General features: G+C 42.2%; 1 protein-coding gene across 2 annotated transcripts in view; it reads right to left on the bottom strand.

Annotated features, from left to right (window-relative positions):
* The window catches only part of DMAC2 (distal membrane arm assembly component 2), a 79996-nt gene that overhangs the window by 58356 nt on the left and 4729 nt on the right, over positions 1 to 16911 (bottom strand). Inside the window, exon 1 of one of the 2 annotated variants that reach the window (XM_069207512.1) lies at positions 4451 to 4524. The exons of the other annotated variant lie outside the window; for it this stretch is intronic. The gene's annotated coding sequence lies outside the window, so the exon portion shown is untranslated. Of the gene's footprint in view, positions 1 to 4450; positions 4525 to 16911 lie in introns of those variants that run through there. 2 annotated transcript variants of the gene reach the window in all.

Genomic DNA, 16911 nt, shown 5'->3' with positions numbered 1-16911 from the left:
TCCCTGAAATTCTAGTAAAGCTAAATTGTATTCATAATTGGCGTGTGGTCCTTCATTGAGCGTCCTTATTGACTTATACCGAACAGGTGTCAACCAGTCACCTGGATAAGACAACAGGTATTTTTTAGCTGGTACATGTTGATTGGAATCAAGGTTATCAAATGTTTTAATCTGTCTTTACAATGAGTTATATCTATATTGTTTTTTCTTAGGATCTGGTTTGTCTAAGCAGGAGTTAGCCGAGGATATAGGAGAGGGCATGAAAATGGAGAAGGGACTTTAATGAACTTAAATGTTGTTAACTGATTGGACTGTTGTTCCTTTTGCCCCAGAGTCGTTTTGTTAATATACAAGTTCACTTCTGCAGCTGGAGAAAATAAAGACAAAAGAATGGCGTAATCCTCGCCTCTGTGTCCATAGCAGAGTTTAACTCTTTCATTATGTTAGTTAAGAAAGTTTTAGTTCTGTGCACAACTTGCAACCACTTCTACAAAAACCATTATAATAGATTGTTAATAGGAAATCGCAAACTGGTATATGGCACAATTTTACAATTTATATGGAATATTAGGAAATGAGGCCCATAGTAATCTAGTAACTTTTTTTTACAAGAGTGGAGTCCACCATGGTTTCTACACTGGCCCCAATACTCACTGATAATGCATTCTTAAATGTAAGAAATCTGAAGGCCAGTGACTTATGAATATCATACTCTGCTTGTGAGTGTATGAATAGGACAGCCCCACTCGCATCTCACACCTCTTTTAGAGTAGATATCTCAATGCTGTCCCAGTCTTGAAATTTTACAAGGGCAGTCACTTTGATTAGTCCAGTGCCCCCCCATAATGGTGTCTTGGGGTCAATCTGCTTTACAATATAATTTTCATAATCAGTCTATACCAAATTTTACCACTGTGGTGATTGAGGGAGGAGCCATGCCAAGCACCCACCATCAGTATAGTGCATGCCAATATCTAATGTTGCACAATTCCTGTCTGCCTATTCTAAAAGTGGGCTCGTCTACAAGGGTCTTTGATCCATTATTTATTGTGCAAAGTTGGACAGCTCCCGATTATTATTATTTTTTTTTAAATATTCAGGAGTCTTATTCCTCCTTGGTATAAATACCTAAGCAGTATCCTTAATCCAATTGTGGGGGGAAACCCTCCAACTCTATTGTCCTAGTCATATGGTCTTCTTCCAAAAATAAACTATGGATCAAATATAAACTAATGGATGACGTCCATATAAAGCAAAACTGCCTTTCGAGCGTCCCTTCGAAACCATTCCTCCAATGGCTTAACCGCCATGGTGAACAGCACTGGGGACAAATGGCATTCTTGCTGCAGTCCTCTCCCAATTGGGATCATTCTAGATATTACTCAGTAAACCTTCACCTTGGCTCCTTATATAAAAGATTAACCCCGGAAAGAAAACACAAGCCAAATTCCATCCTTTCCAGTATTCAAAACAGGAAAGGCATATTACTGAGTCAAACTCTATATATGTATCAAGTGACAACACTGCAGTGAGTTCAGATGGTTTATAATTAACTAATCAAAGTACAATGATCTACAAGTTTGCAGGTGCATGGTCTGCTAATATGAAGAAGTCACTATGTTTTAAACACAGAATTACCTTTATGATGAGCTTTAACACAAAATGTAGAGGGAAAAATAGAACCCATCTTTCTAAAAGGGAAAAGAGTGTATTCCTCATTACTCAATCACATTCCTCACTATGATAAGCAGCTAAATATTCACCTAGTTCTTTTACTGGTGTTTATTCTGTACATCTGAAGTGCCTGTTTAAAACACTGTCAAAAACGAACCGTTTCACTCCTAGAAAAATAAATAGTGCCATTTTCAGACAAGATTCAACATTCTCACTCTTGCGCCAGAAGATCATGAAAGTACACCATGTATGTGCTGGAAAGCATTAAGGAGTCCCTTGTTGTTTTTAGGTCTTGCCAGAAACTGCACATGCTTTCAGTTGCAAGATAGTTTACAGTGAACTTAGGGCCTGCCCATTGCTTACCATGGCTGGCTTCACAGTCACTCATTTCCTTGATTCTCCTCCTTCAGCGACTTTCTGCTTCACGTGTGTGTTTCTTTGTGTGTTTGCCCCTCCTCTGGAGCATGGCCCAAGTGCTTTTGTCCTGCAACTGCTCATGCTTTCGGGGCTAGTTTTTTTCTGTTAGTTGAAGCACTCCACAAGAGTGCATGTGTTTGTAGATTATCTCAACACCACAAAATAAAATGATGAAGTGTTGAAACTTATCAAACACTCACCCCCAGTCACAGATCTGGGTTTAATCCATTGTTATTTTGCTCGCCACTACACCCCAGTTTGGACCCAGCTAGATGCAAATCACTCTTGACTCTGCTCCCCATGGGAACAATCTGCCCAAACTGCCAGGCCAGGTCTTGTCTGGACCAGAAACAAGCACCCTGGGCCCAGATTTAGGGTATCACCTCTCATCAGCCAAGCTAGCTTGAATCTGATGACACAGCGAGCAAGGGACCCAGGTCTGGGCATATCCGGGCCACTTAGGGCAAACAGAAACACCACAAAACAAAATGATGGACGGAGTGTTGGAACTTTTCAAATACTCGCCCCCAGTCACAGATCTGGGTTTTATCCATAATTATTTTGCTCACCACGTCACGGGTCAAGTTTGAACCCAGCCGTATGCAGATCAGTCTTGACCATGCTCCCCATGGGAACAGTCCAGCCCGACCTGCCATCTCCCTTATGTGCTTCTCCCCCCGCCCCACACACTGCTTTTTCTTACGCTGTGTGTTTTTGCCCCCTACCTTTTTGATTCATGTCCCACCCACTGTCCCCTATCCATTCTCCATCATGTTCCGTGTTGTTGCTTGCCCCCACCCCATGCTGTGCTTCGTGTTGTTGCTTGCACCTTCACCCTCCCGCCGATGTTCTCCATTCTGTTGCTTGCGCCCACCCAACCACCCTCAATTGTGCTCCATGTTGTTACTTGCCCCAAACCCATTTTCCTCCAGGCTCAGCGTTGTTGCTTGTTCCCAACTCCCCTCACATCCTGCTCTCACCCAGCCTCCTTCCCCGTTCTGTCCCCCAAATCACCCTCCATTGTGCTCCAATTTGTTGCTTCCCACCGTACCATGTTGTTGCTTGCACCATCCCGTGTTGGTGCCTGCCCCCTTTCTGTGTTATTTCTTGCCCCCAGTACTGGGTTGTTGCTTGGTCTACTGTCCTATGTTGTTGCTTGCCCACCTGTCCAATGTTGTTGCTTCCCTTGCTTGCCCTTCTATCCCACACTGTAGCTTGCCCCAGTCCCAAGTTGTTGCTTGCCCCACATCTTGCGTTGTTCCTTGGCAAACATCCTAGAATGTTGCTTACCCATTCCCACCTTGTTGTCATTGCTTGACCCCTCCTCCTGTCAGCAAAAAAAAAAAAAAAGCACTATGACAAAGTTGTGTAAGGGTGCTTTTTTTTCTAACTTTCAGTCATGCTGCACAACAGCTGCACTCCACTACAACATGGCTAAAAGAAATTTGCAAAGCCAACAGATCTTGCAGGTTTGCCAATGCCAATGCTCGTTTTACCAAATAGTCCATAAAGTTTATTTTATCAATGCACTTCATTAGAACATTTTTATTGATTTATCTTCTTGGCTTTCTAATTGAACAAGGTTAACATCTGCATTCTGCAAATGCATGTAGGGAGTATATGGATGATATTTAAATGGATGTCAATGTGAGAAATAAATCACAGGTTGGGCAGTTATAGCATATTCTATTTAAATATTGTTTCATGTAATGGGACCACTGCTGGAATTAAGGCAGGTGTACAAAGTCAGTGGCATCCATTGGTAGAAAATTCCACACAACAAAATCCATTATACCTCCAGCATGATACGGCTAGGGACCAAATATTTTACACAGAAAAATGAGTTCCCACTTGCGTAAATATGAAGAATTGCCCCAAAAAAGTGATGGGTTTGTCTTGAAATGGTGAACTAGATCACATCCCAAAACCTCCGGCTCAGGTATTAAAAATTCATTACTTTCTGTTTTTTTCAGTTTCCTTAAGTGAGAGATATATTCCAGATGAGTGCGCTGAGCTTACTGCGCCTAGGTACTCATAATATGCCTCCATGACAATCATGATAGGAACAAATGTACGAAATGAAGTATTTTAATGACGGTTAACTTAGAATTATTATATATTGTAGTCATGTGACTTTGGTAGCCACTCACTTTAGGAATCCTAACACCTACCAGAACTATATTTCAGATACCAGATTTTCCCACCATTGCCCAAAATAACACCTAAATTAGAAGTATAACAATGCAAAATGTGTCTCATAGACAAAGTTATCCATAGCAATAACATGAATATAAAGGCAAGAAAATGCCCCTATTATTATTGAAAAAGAACATGGCGTACACCATAACATGTCACCTACCCTAATTTTGTCTGGGATGGCATTGGTGTTGCTAATTTAGAGTGACCGAGGACAGCAGACAATGATTAATGAACCTTAAATGTAAAACAGATTTCAGATTAGCGAAATAAAGTACTCTATGTTTTTTAATTAACTGAAAGACATTCAACTTTCTCTTTACTAACTTGAACAAAAGTAGAGATTCTAACACAGACGGGGGTAATATACTTCTGGAACTTTAATCCTCTTTCCATGAGAGCAAAATCTTTGAAATAAAGACTTTCAGTCACTAACTAACATAACCCTTTTCTGTGACTTACTTTATATAATCTGACCCTCCCACAGCATGTCTTTTGCACCAATAATGGTTGCCAAAAATGTTTTCCATTCTGAACCTCAACCTGTACGACAGAAAATGCAATTGACTCCAATCCATGATTCCTTCCAGTTTGTCTCTGTCCCTAGGGAAATCATTTACAGAAAGGCTGCCATATTTCTGACAGGTTCTTGACTAGACCATGAATGGTCTATGACCTTCTAACCAAACTATTATTGACAAATTCACAAACCTTCTCTGACTTAGAATACCACCTGTTATGTCATGTCATTGGACATCTGTTGAGACAAACAAATCATGGGCTTGTACACACCTGTCTCTCTCACGGAACCTCAAATTTAAATGTGTAGAAAAACATGGTTACAAGGTCCTACATCAAGTTACTCCAGGTACTGTTATGCTTATTTAAAGCTTATGAATTACCAGATTAGTAATATGGGATACCAGTTTCAAATAAAACTAATTGGAAACCAAATTCACTACTTTGGCTTTTCACTCACACTGAAACAAAAAAACAGAAATACTTCAGAGATCATCACAAAACCTGGTCCCAATTCATCTGTTTGGCTGCAGCATAACACAACAGCTAAAGAGAAACTAACTGCCGGTGACTGCGATTTCCAGTTACAGATAAGAATGTGACTTGATCTCTCACAAAGCAGCGTTCAACCGCTCTTCTGCCACATGTTGGGCTTGCCTAACGTGGCAACATAGGATACAATCATAACTTTCAACCTCGTCTTTCTACAGATGACAAAAAGCACACCTCAAGAGAAAAAGATCCAGCAGAATGATCCAATGCTCCAACATCAGAAACTCTCCTGCACAAGAGCAAGCAAAACAATACAAACCAACTTACCGGATAATTCAGTGAACTACAAATCCCCTTTGTAGCGTCCTCCTCAGCCTGGGTACTCGTAAATGAAGATGCTACACACAGAGCTTGGTCTGACATGTTTTTATTTCTCTGTGCGCGAGTGCAAACTCAACATTCCATGCATGAAATTTAGATTTTCCTAGTTTTGGTGTCAAACAGGCTAGATTTTATCAAAGACACAAAGGCGAGTATGATGCTCGAACTTTTCTTGCATGTATTATATGGCAGCCCTAAAGAAAAAAATGCATTACACAGAAAACGCTGGAAAAAGGACTACAAACTTTGCATCATAATGAAAGACCAACAGGACATTGCGCTAAAATAATTATCCTGACTGACACCAATAAACCCTCTTTTCTTGAGAGAGTCAATCTGGAAGAGGACCAGAGAACAAAATTAGAACAGAACACAAAGTTAGTAGAACAGACACCAAATCCTTGAGGAAATTCAAAAGGAAAACAGGAAGCATGCTGCGTAATCCTCGAGTGTCAAAGGAAATCCTCCAATTTGGATCTTGGCGTGCTAGATTGACGAAGTGGAACTGGTTGAAGGAACCGAACTGCAGAAAAGAGAAACCAGGGAGGGTAATAAAGTACTGGTGGGATAGTACTTACCTGCGTGTCCTTAATAAAATCTAGCCTCTCTGACACCAAGTCTAGGAAAATCTCAATTTTATTACAAGAACGAAGGCTCCTATTATGCTTGTTCAAAACAATGAAATGACAGATTCAACTGGATGAGTAGCTGGTTTACAATAAAAGATTCTAAACGTATCAGTGTTTGACCAGTATGCAGACCTGAGAATATCATGTAAGCCCTCACCAGCCCAGAAAGTCTTAGAGGCTGTAGTCCCACTGGCTGAATGGGTGCCAAAAGAAACTGTGCCAATGTCAGCTAAAGACATGATCCATCCAACCCAACAAGCCAAGGTGGGAGCCAAAACCGGCTTGTGGGGTTTCTGAAAGAAAATAGGACTATGATGAGGAGGAAGTTCTGAGATCTGCAGTTTGTGAAACGCAGGTTTTTAAACAAATACCAACACATAACTTTGGTTGAGAAGAGAAAAAAAGAATAATGCACTGACGTCAAGTTAGTCTTAGTGCGCCTAAAAACCTGAAAAGGAACTCCTAGAGGGGAACAGTGAAAAGAAGACACATCTAATGCTTTAACAACAAAAACATGTTTGAGCGAAATCAAGCACAATAGCTTAGTCAATTTTGCAGATAAATGTTTGAGAAATAGATCAGCATTGTCAGGTCATGAAATAAACAAAGGTAAAACCAAATTAACATCCCACATTGTATTGTACTTAGGAAGAGGAGGGTTTAGAAAAACGTACTGCATTTAAAAGTCGACAGATCAGAGGATGCTCACCAACCGGTCTTCCATCTGGCTCTTATATGTTTTGCAGAAATTGCCACTCTGTACGTATTACTGGTATGATAATCTTTCCCTTGGGAAGCCAAAGAGATTAAGAAGTTGACTACTAAAGCCACTCCTGTCCAGGCACCAGCTGCACCTTACCAACCAGGCTGACCTGTAGACGTTAGCTGTGCCAATGGTAAGATTTCTGGATGAACTAGATAGCTTTTTCCGAAATTACTGGGGTTCTCCAAGTCGCCCCAAAATCCTCCATGCAGAGGGACAGAGTACGCTCTAGAACGAGGATGTGATGCAGACCCTGAGGGTTGAGAATGAAGTTGGGAAAGGGAGGAATCCACAATGGTAAATCCACTGAGACTTTCAATAGAGTTGGATACCACTGTTGAGTCTGCCAACGGGGGCGTGTTCAGAATGAGGGATGACTGTTGTCTGCAAACCTGTGCAAGGACTCTGGAAATTAAAAGAACGGGGAGATGCATAGAAAAGAAGAGACTGGGGCCATGACTGAAGAAAAGTACCTGTAGCAAGAGCTAAAGGATTTGGCCTCCAACTGAAGAATGAAGGAAGTTGGGAGTTGGTACGGAAAGCAAAGAGGTCTACTGACAGAGCAGAATATTGAAGAAAGACTGAATACTGAAGGATCACGTTTCCAGTCGCTTGAATTGTGAAAAGGTCTGGAAAACCAGTCGGCCACCACGTTCAGTTTGTCTAAAAGATAGTCTGCTTTAACAGAAATGTTTCTTTGTAGAAAAAAATTATCCTTAGACTATTGGCCAGACATGCCAGAGGTTTGGACCTTGTACCTCCAAAACCGTTTACGTATTTGACAGCCGAAAGGTTGTCCATTCGTAAGAGAATAGTGCACTTTATTCTGACCTTTATGAATGACTGGATGGCAAAAGAACTGGCTAGCATTTCAAAGCAGTTGATGATTAAAGAGGATCCTGGAGAGACCATGTACTGCCTTTCGAGAGTTGACCATCCCGTGCGCCCATCCTGTCAGGCTTGCATCTGATTCCAAGACTAAATTTGAGGTAGCCAAGAAAATCGTTCTCCTGTACCAAGCATCTAAGTGACTCAATCACCAGAGGAGTTCTTCTCTGGATTCTGAATCCAGAATCACCGGTTCTGAATAGGCTAGACCTTTTCGAGGCTTCTCTTTAGTCTCTGTAATGCCAGACAATGGAGAGGACCGGGAAAGATGGCCTGAACGGAGGCGGCCAAAAGACCCACCAGGCGAGCTAGAGATCTGAGAGAACAGAGGGGTAGAGACACAGCTTGACAAATATTTTTTTGATTAAAGCTACCTTGTGAGGAAGTAGTTATAGAATTTCTTGAGAGGTGTCTAGGAACTCAGGACGTTTCGAAGGAATGAGGGAGGACTTCTGAAGATTGATGAGGAAACCTAGCCTTAATAGGAGGTCCTGATAGATGTAAATGAGAAAGTCATGTTCGGTCTTGGGCCATAATCAATAAGCCGTTGAGCTAGAAGATGAGTCTTACACCCTGAGCCCTGAGGAAGGCCACCACAGGCTTGAAAATCTTGGTAAAACACTAAGGGTGGGGGGGATTAGAGGCCGGAAGGAAGAGCCTTGAAACAGTGAAAGTAATGGCCTACTGAAACTGAAGGTATTTCCTATATGATGGATGAACCGGAACTGTTAAGTAAGCGTCTTGAAGATCTAGTCCAACTAACCAGTCGTCCTGAAGAAATTAGTCTTGAAAGATGAATAGTCTCCATCTTGAAATGATGGTAAAATACAAAGTTGTTGAATAACTTTAGATTGAAGACCAGATGATATTTTTCGTTCTCTTTGAGGACCAGGAATATGGTGCTGAAGAAACCTGAAGGATCAAATGTAGTTTGCTCTATAGCATGCTTCGAAAGAAGCAATTGCATTTCCTCTTAAAACAGGAGAAACTGTTCCTTCGGAAAATGAAGAGGGTGGGGCAGGTAAAGCTGTACAGAAGACTGATATATAACTCTATGCAATAACCCTGAACTGTCTGAATTATCCAAGGATCTGATATGAGGGACAATCAAGCAAGCATCTAGACAAAGAGTCAATCTGCCTCCTACAGGAAGAAGACCAAAATTGAAAATTCATCTAATTTGGCTCTGTATCCCCTTCTACGGAACCCACGAGAATGGTGGGGGTAGAAATTGGGCTTGTAGTCTCGATATTCAAGTTGGGAGCCTTGATTGTAGGAGCCTCTTTGTTGGTATTGACCGTTGGAGGTGAAACGGCCGACAAAGAGACTCCTTTCTTTGCTGGCTCTGCTGATAACCAGTGAAGAGAAAAGCTTCTTTAGAGAAAATTGGGCCTTGTCTATAGTTGGGAATGTAGAGATGTATTTGCCCATTTCCTTTATAAAGGAATCTCCAAACAGAAAGCTGTTGGCCTGAGGACCCACCTCCTTAGTTGCTAAGCTACTCAGTTTAGGGTCTATCTGGAACAAAAGGCTCTTGTGTCACTCTTGGGATATGTAAGTATTAATATTGCCCAGCATTCAAATGGCATGCTGTGCCCAATTGGAAAGGGTCTCAGGATCTACTTTCTCACCCTCCATTTTTGCCCCGTCTGCCAAATCCAAAATCCTTGTAAAGAGTCCCACCAGGTCCAAGATCCTGGTCTAGCAATTAGACTAGGCTCTATCAACACCTTTTAAGGGTATTTTCCAAATTTGGTAAAAAATAGCAACATATTAGGAGCTATAACAGGGTGTCAGCCACTTTGCTTGGAAGGGAGGGACAAGGACACTCAGATTTAAGTTCATTCCAGGAAGATTTATCCAGGGTATGTCTTAAATAAAAGGCAATGTAATCCGACATGATTTGAAGGGTACTATTCAGTAGAACTGTGGTGGAGGATTAAAACAGGATCAATCCTAGGTTTTCCCAAGTGATCCATAAGATCAATGGACACTTGTTGAAAGACACCATCAGAAGGAGAAACTTTGCGCCTTTTCTCCGGAGGCCCATTGTCAGAAACATCAGGGGTAACATCAGCAGAAACCCCAGCATCATCATCAGTGTCCTGCCAGTTTGTCATAATGAGGTGAGAAGAGGTAAGACCTGAAAAGGAAACCTCTTGGGTGAGAGGACTATTTATATCAGAAACGCTTCTAGATTGTACCCTCAGAGGAGCAGCACGTTTCTTTCCTTTTTTAATAAGGAATCTCAGAAAGGTTTTGCAACATTTTGGAGATAGACGCTTCCAAAGATTTAGAAACGTCCAACAGAGATAGAAAGGGCCTGTCGGAACAAATCTTTAATTAATGTTTTGAAATTCCTTCATGGTGTGGGATCTCTCATCCTCAGACATTGTAAAGTGATAAAAGGAAAGAAAAATCCACTAAGAAGGAGGAAATAACAAACAAATAGGCTAAATAGAAAAAAAAACAAGGAAGCTAAAGGGTTCAATATTATGTTGACCAAGGGGAGGGAGGGTGCATGTACGGAGGCGTGTCAAGGGCGGGCATCAGCCAAGAAACCTCCCGCTGTCAGAATCAGAAGAGGAGTGCAGGGGAAGCTCCAGCGAATGATTGGAGCAATGAGGCACAGCTGGGCAACAAGGGAAACACCCACGCCTTGAGATAAATGAGGCTGCCGGGAAACATCTGAAGGGGCCTGCATCCCCAAGGAGAGACGTGCTCCGACCAACGGCAAGAGGAATGTTAAATGAACATTCTAAGCAGCTGCCACATGAAGCCAAAAGCATGAGCTAAAGCAGTATGTAAGCAAGTGCCTTATTCATATATAATATAAACATATACTATAATTAAACAAATACGCTATTGTGAGCAGAATACTTATATTGACTGTGAGCAGCAAGAAAAGAGGGCTTGTTGCTCTCAGTCAAGATAACTATTGTAGCGCTCGACATCCTATTGATCTTTCATTATGATGCAATGTTTGTAGCACTTTTCCAAGGGGTTTCTGGGTAATGTAGTTTTTTTCTTCTTGGCTGCTATATAATAAATGCAAGAAACGTTCTAGCATAATGTGAGCCTCCGATTTTGTAATAAAATCTATTCACCATATCTTACCAATTATGTCACAGTTCTACGGAGCCCATGTGCAACCAAATGGGTCCTGTCATTAACTCACTAGACAATACAACCGGTCTGGACATTCCATAGATAAATTAAACTCAGATTGTGCATGAAATAATATCTGTGAATGGTCTGCGATACTGATTGACACACAGTACAACGAAGAATGTGCTTGCACCAACTAAACTTCAAAGTTGGAAAAATAGCTAAATGCATTGTCTGCAAGCCATGCTGACATCAGAATCATAAGATAGGAAAACAGCAATCCCTAGCACCGGAGCCATATCTGTACAAAACCTGAAACACAAACACCAGTCTGGCCGGTTATTCTATGCTGACCAATAGTATGTAGTTGTGCTTGGAAGAATCCCTGATGGCAGCATTTTTCAAAAAGCCTGTGATTTCCCACGGACAAATGAAACCTTCGATGACGCTTCAAAAACGAGTTTGCCCTGCATCAAAGGATGATGTAGGTCCTTTGTATTTGTCTGCAGACCAAGAAAAAGTCAAAGAAGCAGAGAAACTAAATTATAGATACCATGCAGAGTTAGGTGTAGAATCCTATATAACAGCCATTTAAGTACTTTGCAGCATCACCAGCATCAGTGCAACTGACTCCACTAGTTATCCCACAATCTTTACTGTGAGAACACAAAGTGCTCCAATTTTACCAATTAACACATTGGCCATACAACAAAATCAGTAGGAAATACTAATAGTGGGGACTATGCTGGCATACTAAGTAGAAGCATAATCAGAATCTGCCTGATCATCTGTGTCCAAATCCTAGACTGGTCTTTCAAAATCATGACAAATGAGGAAATGGATACTGCTGCCTGATGCAAATCTGGCTGCCATGCATCTGTTTCTAATGCTTCCAGACCTGTCTCCAGCTAAAACATCTTGCAGTCTGCCTCTTCAGATAGGAAGCAAATAAATTGGATACTATCCCAAACTTTTATCCAAGATTAAAAAACAGGGCAATCAAGGGCCACGTGCTGTAAATGGTCAGCAGAAGAGAATTTCAATCTGCTGAGACTGGGATAAGCTATCTGCACAAAAACCCCTTGAACTTTGCAGTAATGGCAGAAGTCTTTCACAAGCTCTGCAAAAAAAGGGGCCCTAACCCACAAAGAAACTGACAGATGAAACTGTCCAAATTCTGAACATCGTTTGAAGAACACACCTCTGCACCTTGTCCCAGCCATTGCTCAAGAAAGAAAAGGTTCCCCACAGATTTTTTTTTAGGAAATGTTACAATCCAACTCTTAAGAGTACAATTTGCCAACAATGGAGAGATGCTGCCCTCTGGACTGTCCAACTGGCGCCAGAGTCTATGCTTATATCTGGGACAAGGCCTAAAATGGCTCAGGTCATTTCTGCAGTTCCAACCTCTCCTCATTTGCTGCCTCAAATACAACATGCCATGGGAAACCTATGATTTTAGATACTGTAAAGTCTTAAGTGGAGTAATCCCAAAAAATTCCTCATTAAAAAAAGGCCAAAAGGCCTCACCACCAGACAGAACGAGAGAGGGATCAATTGCCTTGTCATAGATTTCATATACCTCTTGAAGGATCTAATTTTCTCAGTCTGAAGATTCAGGGGTTCCTCAGGTCTCCAATGATTTGGGCATAAAAATCCTCCATTAAATATATGATCAGTCTGATGCCCTGGCCGCTTAGAGCTTATGCACATGGCTTGAACATTTTGGTAAACAAATATCAGTAGGCCGGTGACAGTACGAACCATGACTAGAAAACTCTTACGTCTGCCATGCCATATCAAACCGTAAAAAGAGTTGATGGAAAGTAATGAATCAGCATTGCCAGGTACACATGATTAAATCCAGACATGTGCACCACTTCCCTGCTTACACCCCATGTCTCGGAGAGGGACTTTCCATCTTAAAATGACAACAGGTCAACAAGTTATTGAATTGTCTCAGACTTATTACAGAGCTAAGAGCCATACAACTCACCATTCTCACATAGAAAATACTTCTGACAAGATTTATAAGGTGGCTTTCGGATGAAACACCATTCCTTTTCCTGACAAAGAAGAAAGCTTCCCAGTCTATCAGCACTCTTTATGCTTCTGAGAATTTTAATGGGAGCATCTAGAGAATTCACACATACTCTGAAATAGTTTGCCAAATGTGCGAGAAAAGTGGTACTCATTTCACTACACGGAAAAGGAACAAAAGGCATACTTAGCTAGTGAAGTGGCAACCAGGTTGCAACTACAAGCTCTAGCTCAACAGCCTCTTGCTTTCGATTAAAACAATATGGAATGTAGCTCCAGATACTGCCATATTTTGAATATACACCATGCACCTTGGCAGCTGTGAGTGAAGTTGTTAAATTAATTGAAACCGTAGCAATTGCTTTGCTCAGCTATTACTGAAACTTTGAATTAAAATCCTCTTCATCGATGCTTGAACCTTGTCAAACCTTATTAACTTCATATAAAGCGTACTTTCTTTTGGTAAGGCCTCCTCGAACAAAGGTCAGTGGGCCACAACTCCCACCTATGAAAAAGCCAAATCTCAAAGTTGGGGACATCGTTAGAAGATGCTCCAATATATAAATGCAGTCATTAAGGATTCACATTTCGACCAAATTTCCTGAAGAACTTTCCTTTTCTGCCAGCTCCATTATTTAGTCAGAGATCCATGACACCCACCATGTTGTCCTTGCAAGCTCATAACGACTTGTCCAGAACAACTGAGGGGCCATAGCAATAATTTCTTACAAGGTCAGAGAATTCGAGATGGTGTGCCTACTTTACAGCTAAACTTCTTTCTGTGACCTCCTACCCCAAGTCTACTCCTGACATCTACAGTCTAGATATTCTGCCACTCAAACAGGGTGGCGGGGGGGAGCTCTTTCTGTTTTTCTGTTCCTCAGGAGAATATCAGATTTTTCAAATCAAGTTTAGCATCCTCTTCCTTATTCTCTAGCAGAGGGCGTTACAAAAAAAAAAAAAGAGTCCCGATTCTAAAAGCACCATACTACCATGTTATTGAGCAGTCATGTTCCTTCCACTGGGCCGAGTTCGGAGGGCCATCCACAAGGATGAACAATCGCCTCACGTTTTTTGACAGAACCTGGTAAAGAGGCCCCCAATGTTTTATTCAATTCTTTGTTCCAGTCTTTCAGAGGCAATTTTACTTCTTTATCCAAGGAGCATTTGTGTGCTGAAATTACCAATAATGTGTAAGTGGCAAGAAACATTTTCCCACAACCAGCTAAATGACTGTGAGCGAGAGGCACAGTCCAACTTTCCTATGATGCCTTGTCGCTGCTAGAACAGAAAGGCTCCATGGAGACATAACCATGCACGGATACCTACTGGTTGAATAAACAAACCACACAACATTGACCCAGGGTCTGTAGCGCATCCCAATAGGACAGAGTTGTGACAAAAGGGGCAAGAAGAACCAACTAATGTGAAGGGAAAACCTCAGGGAAGAGAGAAAACGGTGAAGAGGAGAAAAAGGTCCCCACATGGGAAGGAGTGCAGAAATCGTATGTAGGCAATGCATAGCCAAGACCACAATGACTTTAGGCTGAAAGAGCTTTATCCAACCCTGATAACCCCACTTTCCCCAAATATGCCTCTTCACCTTACTCAAGCACGCACCCCTATTGTATTTTTCAACCTGGGCTGCTGCAATATCCAAGACACACACAGTTGGTTAGCCGATGTCTGCTGGGTAGCGCTGGAAATGGGGCCTCAATGACAGCCTCATACAAAGTACTTTGTGGGTCATCCAGTGGTGCATATGCATAAACAAAAATGTGAATTATGATCCTGAGAGCAATGCAGGTTACGTGGCAAAAAATATATATATATTCTGCTACTTTTTTTGTCTTCCACCTTCAGGTAAATACATATAAAACATAACACACACCTTATATGAAAAACAAATGTTAAAATAATCGGTGGGAAATGCACTCTTTTATGGTGTGAATCAACAGTTTGTACCAGATAGTAATAAGCAATGAGACGCAACTGAGTGCAAACCTTTTTAGCGTCAAGCCTGCGAGAACAAGCGCTAGCGTAGGAGTCTCGCTTGCGAGAGACTGTTGTTTACAGTAAAGGGCTTGGAGCCCGCCCATACTTACCATTTGTTGACTTGCGTGGCACTTCTTGACATCCTTGTAATTCGTCACTGCAGGCCTAGCATCATTTCGTTCTGCTCTGTGGAGCAGGAACCAAGTACTGATTGACTCAACTTACCGACGTGATTGAGGTACTATTATTTTTTTTATTTTATTTTTTTTCTACTTCTAGTGCCTTGCAAACAGACGGCGTGGAACTGGCAAAAGCGTGCCCTTCAAAGTTTTATTTTCTATAGCTACCTTTCCTTTATTTTGCCAAGTTGACTTTTCTCACTTTGCACTCTTTCTTTTTTCTTTTGTTCTTGCTCATGGACGCTGTTCTCAAAAGATGATATCTTGTTCTAAATATTGCAAAGCAAATCGTTTCTTCCTTATGTGTAATTTCTGAAAATTATGCTATAAAACAATCGTGCAAGTTCACCCCAATCCAATCGGCCCCACTACATTCCATGCCAATCCACCCTACGCCAATCCTCCCAACCCACCCCCAATCTAACCTGCCCCACCCAGATCCAAAACAGAAGGCCCCACATCTATCCAACACAGCAGGCCCCACATCGATCCAAAACAGTAGTCCCCAGCCAGATCCAAAACAAATATCCCCCACCCCAATCTGCCCCACTCCATTCAAACCAATCTCCTCCACGCGAAGCTGCCTCACGCCAATCATAAACAAGCTGCCCCACCCCAATCCTAATCAAGCTGCCCCACCCCAATCCTAAACAATCTATCACACTCCAATCTACTCCATTTTAATCTAATCCAAACCATGTTCCCTACTCTAATCCACCCCAGTCTAATATTCTCCACTCAAACCCCAACAATCAGCCCCAATGTAAACCCCAACAATCAGCCCCAATGTAAACCCCAACAATCAGCCCCAATGTAAACCCCAACACCCTGCCACACTCCCATCCAAAACACCCTGCCACACTCCCATCCAAAACACCCTGCCACACTCCCATCCAAAACACCCTGCCACACTCCCATCCAAAACACCCTGCCACACTCCCATCCAAAACACCCTGCCACACTCCCATCCAAAACACCCTGCCACACTCCCATCCAAAACACCCTGCCACACTCCAATCCAAAACACCCTGCCACACTCCAATCCAAAACACCCTGCCACACTCCAATCCAAAACACCCTGCCACACTCCAATCCAAAACACCGTGCCACACTCCAATCCTAAACAATCTGACACGCTTGAATCCACCCCACTCCAATCTGCTCCACTCAAATCCCCCCTACAGTCCAAAGCAGTCTGCCTCAATCTAATTCGCCCCACTCCAATTCTAAACAATCTGCCCCACTACAAGCCAAAACAATTTGCCACAGGTCAATCCAAAACTATTTGCACCATCCATTCAAAATAATCCCCCCCCCCACTCCAATCCTAACCAACCTGTCCCACTCCAATCCAAAAAAATCTGCCCCACTCCAGTCCAAAACAATCTGCCCTACTCAAATGCATTTCATTCTGCCCCACTCCACACAAAAAAAAGAGGCCCACTCCAGCCTGCCCCACTCCAGTCTGCCCAACTGCAGTCCCAAACAACACTCCAGAACAATCGGTCCCACTCCAATTTGCCCCTCTCAAATCCAGTCCACTCCAATCCATCCAAATTCACCCCCATCCAATCCACCCCACTCTAAACCAATCCACCCTAGTTCAATTCACTACACCTCACCCTAACCC

This window comes from Pleurodeles waltl, chromosome 9 (genome assembly GCF_031143425.1).
Source record: "Pleurodeles waltl isolate 20211129_DDA chromosome 9, aPleWal1.hap1.20221129, whole genome shotgun sequence".
Classification (NCBI taxonomy): domain Eukaryota; kingdom Metazoa; phylum Chordata; class Amphibia; order Caudata; family Salamandridae; genus Pleurodeles; species Pleurodeles waltl.
The sequence above is the reverse complement of the archived record's forward strand: the minus strand, read 5'-3'. Positions and strand labels throughout refer to the sequence as shown.